The following is a 9,420-nucleotide window of genomic DNA, read 5'->3' on the forward strand; positions in this document are numbered from 1 at the left end:
GCCTTATCTCTGCTGTGGCTAAAGATTGGCGCCTTATGTATGTACACCACTGATGTGTTTAGTACCCAAATAACAGTATGCCATAGTAGTGCCCCAAATCAATAGTAGTGACCAGACAAAAACTCATTCACAAATGAAAATTGGTACAGCATATCAGACACTGAGATTGTGAGCCCCAGGAGCAGCTTAATAGCCCATTTACAATGCAAAGAAAAATATATATTGACACAATCACAGATAAAATGTATCACAACCAGCGTTTTTTTCTCTATATTAAAAATCTCTGTACAGATAAATATGCAAGAAACATTACAGCACAATAATGAGCAATACATAGTGTTTTAAACATCAATAGATACACAATAGTGCCCCCAGTTCAAGAAAGGGTAGTGAACACATTGGACACGAGAAAATATATGAACTAACCTGATTATGGCATCCTGTGTTCTGTTCTCCTACTGGGCGCGCTGGACGAGGAGGGATCAGCAGCTGTCAGCTCACACAGGCAGTGGTCGAAGTGAAAATTTAGAAGTGGGGGTATAGAAAATATACGTGAATGGAGTATGAAGGCTTGATTTTTTTTTTAAACACATGTCCCCTCTGTGCATTCCCATTCTTCATTACTACTTGTGTTTTATGATGACTGCATCCCTGACATTCCCATTGTTAAGATGTCTCTCCCTTTACACTTTCTTTTAGCTTTGCCCCTGCACCATCTTATCCTTTGTCCCTCTCACCCCTTCCTGGCTCTGTCACCCCTCTTCCAGCACCCCTTTTCCTCCTGGCTCTGTCACCCCTCTTCCAGCACCCCTTTTACTCCTGGCTCTGTCACCCCTCTTCCAGCACCCCTTTTACTCCTGGCTCTGTCACCCCTCTTCCAGCACCCCTTTTCCTCCTGGCTCTGTCACCCCTCTTCCAGCACCCCTTTTTCTCCTGGCTCTGTCACCCCTCTTCCAGCACCCCCTTTTCCGCCTGGCTCGGTCACTCCTCTTCCAGCAACCCTTTTCCTCCTGGCTGTCACCCCTCTTTCAGCACCCCCTTTTTCCCCTGGCTGTCACCCCACTTCCAGCACCCCCTTTTCCCCCTGGCTCTGTCACCCCTCTTCCAGCACCCCTTTTCCTCCTGGCTCAGTCACCCCTCTTCCAGCACCCCTTTTCCTCCTGGCTCTGTCACCCCTCTTCCAGCACCCCCTTATCCTCTGGCTCTGTCACCCCTCTTCCAGCACCCCTTTTCCTCCTGGCTCTCTGTCCTCTTCCTGCACTCCCTTCCTTCCTGGCTCTGTCACACTCCTAACAACTCCCCCCCCCCCCGCAAAAATCGCAGCACCCCCTGTGACCCCCCTCCTTGCGAAAATCGCGGCACCCCCACACACAAAAATCGCGGCACCCCCCCCCCCCCCCCTTACAGGGGAAGTGTCGGCCGGCCCATCTAGCCATCGGCCCTTCTGGCATTTGCCAGAAGTGCCAGATGCCCAGTCCGGCCCTGGTGGTAGCGATGAGAAAACTGAAGCTGTCACGATGAAGTACACTGGAGATGGTAATACAGGTATTGGAGCAGCGATAGTTCAACACGGCCAGAGACTGAGAGCAGACTGGAGTAGCGGAGGTAACCCTTGGTAACAGCTGAGGAGTCACAGGTGTAATAGCGACTCTGAGTGGTAGCGATGAGAGAACTGAAGCTGTCACGATGATGTACACTGGAGATGGTAATAGAAGTACTGGAGCAGCGATAGTTTAACACAACCAGAGACTGAGAGCAGGCTGGAGTAGCGGAGGTAACTCGTGATAGCAGCTGAGGAGTCACAGGTTTAATAGCGGCTCTGAGTGGTAGCGATGAGAGAACCGGAGCTGTCACGATGAAGTACATTGGAGATGGTAAGAGAGGTACTGGAGCAGCGATGGTTCAGCACAGGCCATGAACTGAGAGCAGACTGGAACACAGGCAAACCACGAGGAGAACAGGAACCAGAACCACATCCTGCAGGAAGTGAGCTTGAATAACAAGCATCAGACAGGTGAATCCAGGAGGTTTAAATAGTGCTCCAGAAGTGCTTAGCCAATGAAAAAGAGGGAGGAGGTCCTGAAGTGCAATAGGCTTGCACCTGCACAGATCTAAATATAGCTGAATGAATGAACTGAAGAATGTCTGATGTCTGGCAATTTCCAGATGAATGGAATGCAGGTAACAAGACAGGTACTATCTGCGGGACCGGAGCGTTACACAGTCCACCTGCAGCCTGGATACGGACAGTAGTTATACTGAGTTATACTTATGTGGTCCAAGCAGATGACATCCCTCCTAGTGGAACTGCAAGTAAAGTATATATTGCTGTTGCTGTGTAACAGGTCTATTAAAGTAGAAATACATAACAATAAAGTTTGCACACATAACATGCTTATGAACAATTGTTGCACAAACTCATTCTGTCATGGCACTGCACCCTCCCCGTTAAAATATTGAAGGTATGTCTCACTGTTTCTTCTACATTGTTGTCCTCATATGTATGTGAACTGCGTACACAGGGGGTTTTACGTTTAAAAAGTTATGCAGAACACAACAGGCCATCACTACTTTGTCTATCTTGACCAAACGTAGATTAATAGCAGAATGAAAAACTCTGAATCTATTATTGAGAATTCCAAACCCATTTTCAATAACACGCATAGTGTGTGACTCTATAATTAAATATCTGCCTTTCTGTAGACACATTACATTGCGGGTAAGGTTTCAATACATTGTTGTGTAATGCAAATACTTCATCAGCCACAAAATTTTGTTCATATTTTGTATTACTTCCAGTTGGAATATTAAGTTCATAGTTTTTTAGCTTTGCATGAAAGGGAGTCTGCTCCAATACACTTTCCCATTTTTACTAATGTTCACAATTAAGAATTCATAATTCGCATCGACTATGGTCATTAGAGTGATACTGAAAAGTCCTTTGTAATTATAATAAAAAGATCTACTGTTACTCTCCTGTCACAAGAACTCATGTTGAAATTTGCTGACCAAGAAGAGACAAGTACAAACTATTGCACAGGGAAGCTAGGATGTACCTGAGGTTGCAATTCTACAACAAACGCAACATAAGAGGAATAAAAAAAGGCTCCATGAGGTTGATCAAAGTGATGCGCTAACTACTTTTTGGCATACACAGATGCAGCATGATAGTATGGCAAGACAATTTTTAATGTCAAAACCATTCCTGACTTCTACCCCTATACTCCAGCTCAAACATGCAACAGCTCAGTATACGTTCATCACAAATGGATAATAGCGAAGTGTTGCAATATGAACAACTATTAACTGTTTATTTGGCTACTTTTATTGGTTTGCACTTTATTAATTTAATATATATTACAAATTTTATGTATATAAAGAAAATTATACATTTGTATCTAAAGATTATTTATGTTTACCAACCTTCATATACTGTTCATGGAGAACTTCAATGATAGCATCACTTATCAGGTATTATCAAACCCAAAGCTTGCAGTGAAATTGGTGTGCTGTATTTCAGATCAGCCAGTGTCCTTACTGTTCTGTTGCCAGAAATCTTAGGGTAGCAGCCAGTCTCCGCTCTGCAGATATGGGTCTCCTTAAACAGGTGTCCTCCTTCTGGATGATGGGGGTGACTAGTTGGAGCAGTTCCTGGAATGTGGATTCATTCATTGTCAGGAATTTCCTGAAGTCATTGGGGTTGTTGTCCCATATCTCCTGCAGCAGGGACATATGAGAGAATGAGTCTCTCCTCTTGTGCCACTCTTTGGTCCAATAAGATCTATTCTTTCTCCTTCTTTCCCTTTGGGACTAAACTTGCAGTCTTCTTGCCACACAAGCAGGAAAAGAGCAGTTGCTTGTCGTTCTTCAAAAGTATCCACATTAGTTAAAAAATAATTGTTTATGTGCAGTTGCAAACAAACGTACACTGTACAGATGCTAACGAATGTATGAAGAAAACGTGCTACCTTCGCTTTTTTATGAGGTTTAGGGTGGTTACTATTGAACATGCTCTGCTCCCTATTTAAATTTATTTAGGGTATCGTTACATGGGCCTCATAATTCGTTTCAGTGTGTACAAAATTCTAATCTTTGCTCACAACAATATGGCAATGAAAAGTCGCTGCCCGGACGGTCGGTTTCTCGTTAATCGTCTAAAACATGACTAGTGTGTACGCATTAATCGTCCAAGCGATTGGACCTTCGGTCAAAGGTAAAGTTGTTGTAGATAACACATCTGTTGAATAATTCTTCAGTGTATACCTAGCCTTACTGTTGCCTTTTTCTCAATAAATATCTAGCCATACGGCCTCTATCTACACTGTAATAATCTTTACAGATATCCACCTCCTGGACAGGTCTAAAGTTTTCTACATATAAACACCTCCCTCTTTTGTAGCTCTCATATCCTTCTAAATGTGTTACAGCCTTCAAAATTCACTGCCCAATCATGACTTTTATCCCAAGTCAGTTATACCAACTAGATCATATTTCTCTTCCAACATTATATATTTTCATTCACATATTTTATGGTGGAGATTCTATTGCTGGCGATGTGGTGCATGGACATTAAGCTGGGCACATTACCAGCATTTCGGGTAGGAGATCCCAGTCATACCATCGGTGCGACGTGTTTGCATGGAAGTTCTGGAGACATCTTGTGCCGAATTTAATCGCCCTTTATATGTAAGACTCCTAGCATTTATTACAATACATGTAATCATTTTACTTCTCCCATTTCCCTTGACTAAACCCTTTTTCTAGTCTACACTATTTCACCTACTGCTTCTATCTTATCCATTCTTTCCCCCAGCACAAGTGCAGCCAACCCATTAAGATACATCTCTTCCCTACGTAGACCCTGTAGCCAAAATAAAGTGTCCCAGTTCCTTCAAAATGTATTTTCTACACCATTTGCTCTGCCACTAATTTACTTCAATAAGGTCCCACTGTCTTTGAGGTATGTGACAGTTAGTATTTCAGAGAATACTAGCTTGGAGATCCTTGCTTTACGTTTACAGCCAAATAAAATAGGGAAGATTTAAGTTACAGCGAGAGAACATTTGCAGAAAAGAAAATGTTTTCTTTTCCTTTGATTAGCTGACCAATTAGCACATCTGTAGTGTATTCCTAAATTAGACTGACTACATCTTAGCTTCATTCTATGGGGAGACGTATGTGGGGTTAGACGTGTGTGATTTCTGCACTAAGTGGGATTTTCTCACAAAGTGGACGAAAATGCACAGTTAGACAACACAGTTGGACAAACATTGGACTACATTTGACTTGCTTTTACTCCCAGCAATAAGCAACATCTGCCACAGCCTATTTCAGCACTACTTGTCTATTTATATGGAATACTGCTAAGAGGTAATTCTTAAAATACCCTTGCTTTTTGCTTTTACCCTTTGATCACAATGTTTCACAAATTGCTTTTCTTAGTCTCATTTCATGGCATGATCTTTAGGACTGTGTCATCTTTCACCCCTCCACCAACACACAAATTTGTTCATATTGCACCTGCATTACTCCACTCACCTCTATTTAACACCCATGAACTGTTGTCCTATTTATTATCTCTAACAAGTACAGCCTCCACCTGTCGCCAGAAAATAAAAGGCCACACATCTTACAATCCCCTTGCCTATCTTTCGCTCACTCTGCTTCTATTAGCTGGTGATATATCACCTAATCCAGGTCCCCCACACTCCTCACACACACATACATCAGAACACTACCGTTCTATAGCAAACCTCAAACACATCACCTGTCTCCCCTCTCTTCCCAAGTCCTTTAAATGTGCCCTTTGGAATGCACGCTCTGTTTGTAACAAACTTACCTCCGTTCATGATCTCTTCCTCTCAAAAAACCTCAACCTTCTGGCAATAACAGAAACATGGCTTATGCAATCAGACACTGCCTCACCTGCAGCACTTTCACATGGTGGCCTCCATCTCACCCACACCTCCAGACCTGAAGGCAGACAAGGAGGTGGGGTTGGACTACTTCTCTCCCCACAGTGCACATACACAGTTCTACCAAATGTCCCATCACTCACGTTCACATCTTTTGAAGTACATGCTATTCGCATTTTTAATCCATTCTCCCTACGTGTTGCGGTGATCTATCGTCCCCCTGGAGCACACCAACAATTTATTGAGGATTTCTCTGCATGGCTCCCTCACTTCTTATCTTCAGACATCCCCACCATCATCATGGGTGACTTCAACATCCCCATTGATAACCCACCTTCCAAAGCTGCTTCCAAACTACTCTCTCTAACATCCTCACTTGACCTCTCCCAGTGGATTGAATCATCTACTCATAAGGATGGCCACTGCCTTGATCTTGTTTTCTCTAGACTATGCTCAGTTTCTAATTTTATTAATACACCCTTCCCCCTCTCGGATCATCACCTTATCAGCTACACTCTCACCCCCACTGCTCTAACCTCTCTACTGTCTGACTCAACCAAGCCTCCTCATACTCGTAGAAATCTTAATTCTATTAATCTTCAACAATTTTCCACCTCTCTCCAACACCTTCTCTCCCCTATCTCTACATTCTCATCCCCTGAGATGGCAGTACCTCATTTTCACCTAACCTTAGCAACGGCCCTTGATCAAGTGGCTCCAGCGACACTTCATACTACACGTCGACTTCGATGTCAACCGTGGCACACCAAAGCAACACGAAATCTTCAAAAACTGTCCCGTAAAGCAGAACGTCACTGGCGTAAATCTCGAAGCTCTAATGACTTCTTCACATATACTTCTGTCTACCACTCCTATCGAAATGCTCTGGACACTGCAAAACAAACATACTTTCAATCTCTTATCTATGCTCAGGCTTCTAACCCCAAACGCCTTTTCAATACATTTAATCATCTTCTCAATCCTCCCACCCCGAACCCTCCATCTACTATCAGTGCTCAGGATCTTGCTTCCTACTTCAAGGACAAGATTGACAAGATCAGACTAGAAATGGTATCCTCTTCCTCAACAAGCCATCAGCTCATTTCCTTCCCACTACCCTCTGACACCCTTTCTTCATTTGACCCCACAAATGAAGAGGAAATTTCTACGCTCTTCTTATCTTCCTACTCTACCTCCTGTCCTCTTGATCCTATTCCCTCGCAAATTGGTAGATCCCTGTCTTCTGTGCTCATTTCACCTCTAACTCAAATCTGTAATCTCTCACTCTCTACTGGCATCTTTCCATCACTATACAAGCATGCAGTGATTACTCCTATTCTAAAAAAACAAAACTCCGACCCAAACTCTCTCTCAAATTACCGTCCCATCTCTCAGCTCCCTTGCCCCTCCAAGCTTCTAGAGAGACTTGCCTACACTCGCCTCACACGCTTTCTTTCCGCAAACAACCTGTTGGATCCTCTTCAGTCTGGCTTTCGTTCTCAACACTCCACAGAGACTGCGCTGACCAAGGTTGTTAATGATCTGATCACTGCTAAGACTGAACGCCATTACTCTCTCCTAATTCTCCTTGATCTCTCGGCTGCATTTGACACCGTTGACCACTCTCTTCTCATACAAACACTGCAATCCCTAGGTCTTCAAGACACAGTTCTATCCTGGTTCTCATCTTACCTCTCTAATCGCTCTTTCACTGTTAATTTCTCTGGAGCCACCTCTGCTCCGCTTCCCCTATCAGTTGGAGTACCACAAGGCTCGGTGCTAGGTCCTCTGCTGTTCTCTATCTATACCGCTTCTCTTGGAAATCTAATAAGTTCCTTTGGCTTTCAGTATCATCTCTATGCGGATGATACCCAAATCTATCTATCCTCTCCTGATATCTCGACATCTGTGTTGTCCCGTGTAACTGACTGTCTTTCTGCCATTTCATCTTGGATGGCCTCTCGTCAACTCAAACTTAATCTTTCTAAAACAGAGTTAATAATATTCCCACCCGCCAACAAGAGCATACCTGACATTTCTATCTCTGTTGATAACATGACCATAAATCCCACCCCACAAGCTCGCTGCCTAGGTGTAATCCTTGATTCACGCCTATCCTTTGTTCCCCACATTGACTCTATATCTAAATCATGTTACATACATCTAAAGAACATTTCCAGAATCCGCACATATCTCACACAAGACACTGCTAAAACCTTAATTCATGCACTAATCATCTCCCACATTGACTATTGCAATTCCCTCCTTACTGGTCTTCCCAAAAACAGACTCAACCCCCTAAAATCTATTTTACATGCTTCGGCAAGACTGATTTTCCTTGCAAATAGCTATTCCTCTGTTGAATCACTCTGTATGTCTCTACACTGGCTGCCTGTCTTCTACCGAATCCAATATAAAATACTTTTACTAACCTACAAGGCCATCAACAAAGCTGCACCAACATACATCTCCTCTCTTGTCTCAAAATATCTCCCAACTCGGCAACTCCGTTCTGCAAAAGATCTGCGTCTCTCATCCACCCTCATTACATCCTCCCATTCCCGGTTACAGGACTTTTTTCGGGCTGCACCCACTCTATGGAACTCTCTCCCTCGCACAATAAGACTCTCCTCTGTTCTACAAACTTTCAAGCGTTCTCTGAAAACCTACCTATTCAGACAAGCTTATAATATTCCTCAACCACCATCTTAACCTCACTACCTTTAGCCTGTTACACAATTTCACACAAGACAACTACCCCCGGAATAACATTGTTGTGTGACAGGATCATTTAGCTTATGAGTCACCCTACCTTTGCAGTCTGGCTGGGCCAAGATGCAAAATGTATACTTAACCTCATGTGTCAATCTCCCATTGTCCCATAGATTGTAAGCTTGCGAGCAGGGCCTTCTCACCTCTTTGTCTGTTTTACCCAGTTTGTTTATTAGTTTATTACGTTTGTCCCCAATTGTAAAGCGCTACGGAATATGTTGGCGCTATATAAATAAATGATGATGATGATGATGAAGAAGCCGACGCTCTGTGAAGGGAAGAATGTTTGAAGTTTCAAGACAATGCCCTGACGGCTAGTTTGCCCATTGAAAACAAAAATAGTAGCATGTGCTCATGGTTAATTACACCATTAATAATGTTTTTTATTTAAATAAAAGTAAACATTTTAAACATGCACATAATTATCACTTTACATTTTATTGTTATTTTGGCAGTGGCTTATTATATAATAAAGTGTGCTTCTGTTGACATGTTTACCCTTTGGAAACTAAAGTTTTTAATTTCATACATGTTCATATTATATAAATACTGTGAAAGCAGTAATAGTAGTAAATATTTGAAAAGTTGTTGGTTAAAAACAGTTCAGAACTTGACCTTACATGCAGACAAGTGAAAATATAGGGAATGGCTGTATGCACACATACATTAAATGTGAAGTATCTGTGAAGAGGGGAGAGGGAGATGCACTATTCATAAAACATGTCCGCTACTA

This window comes from Mixophyes fleayi, chromosome 11, assembly GCF_038048845.1.
Source record: "Mixophyes fleayi isolate aMixFle1 chromosome 11, aMixFle1.hap1, whole genome shotgun sequence".
Lineage (NCBI taxonomy): Eukaryota > Metazoa > Chordata > Amphibia > Anura > Limnodynastidae > Mixophyes > Mixophyes fleayi.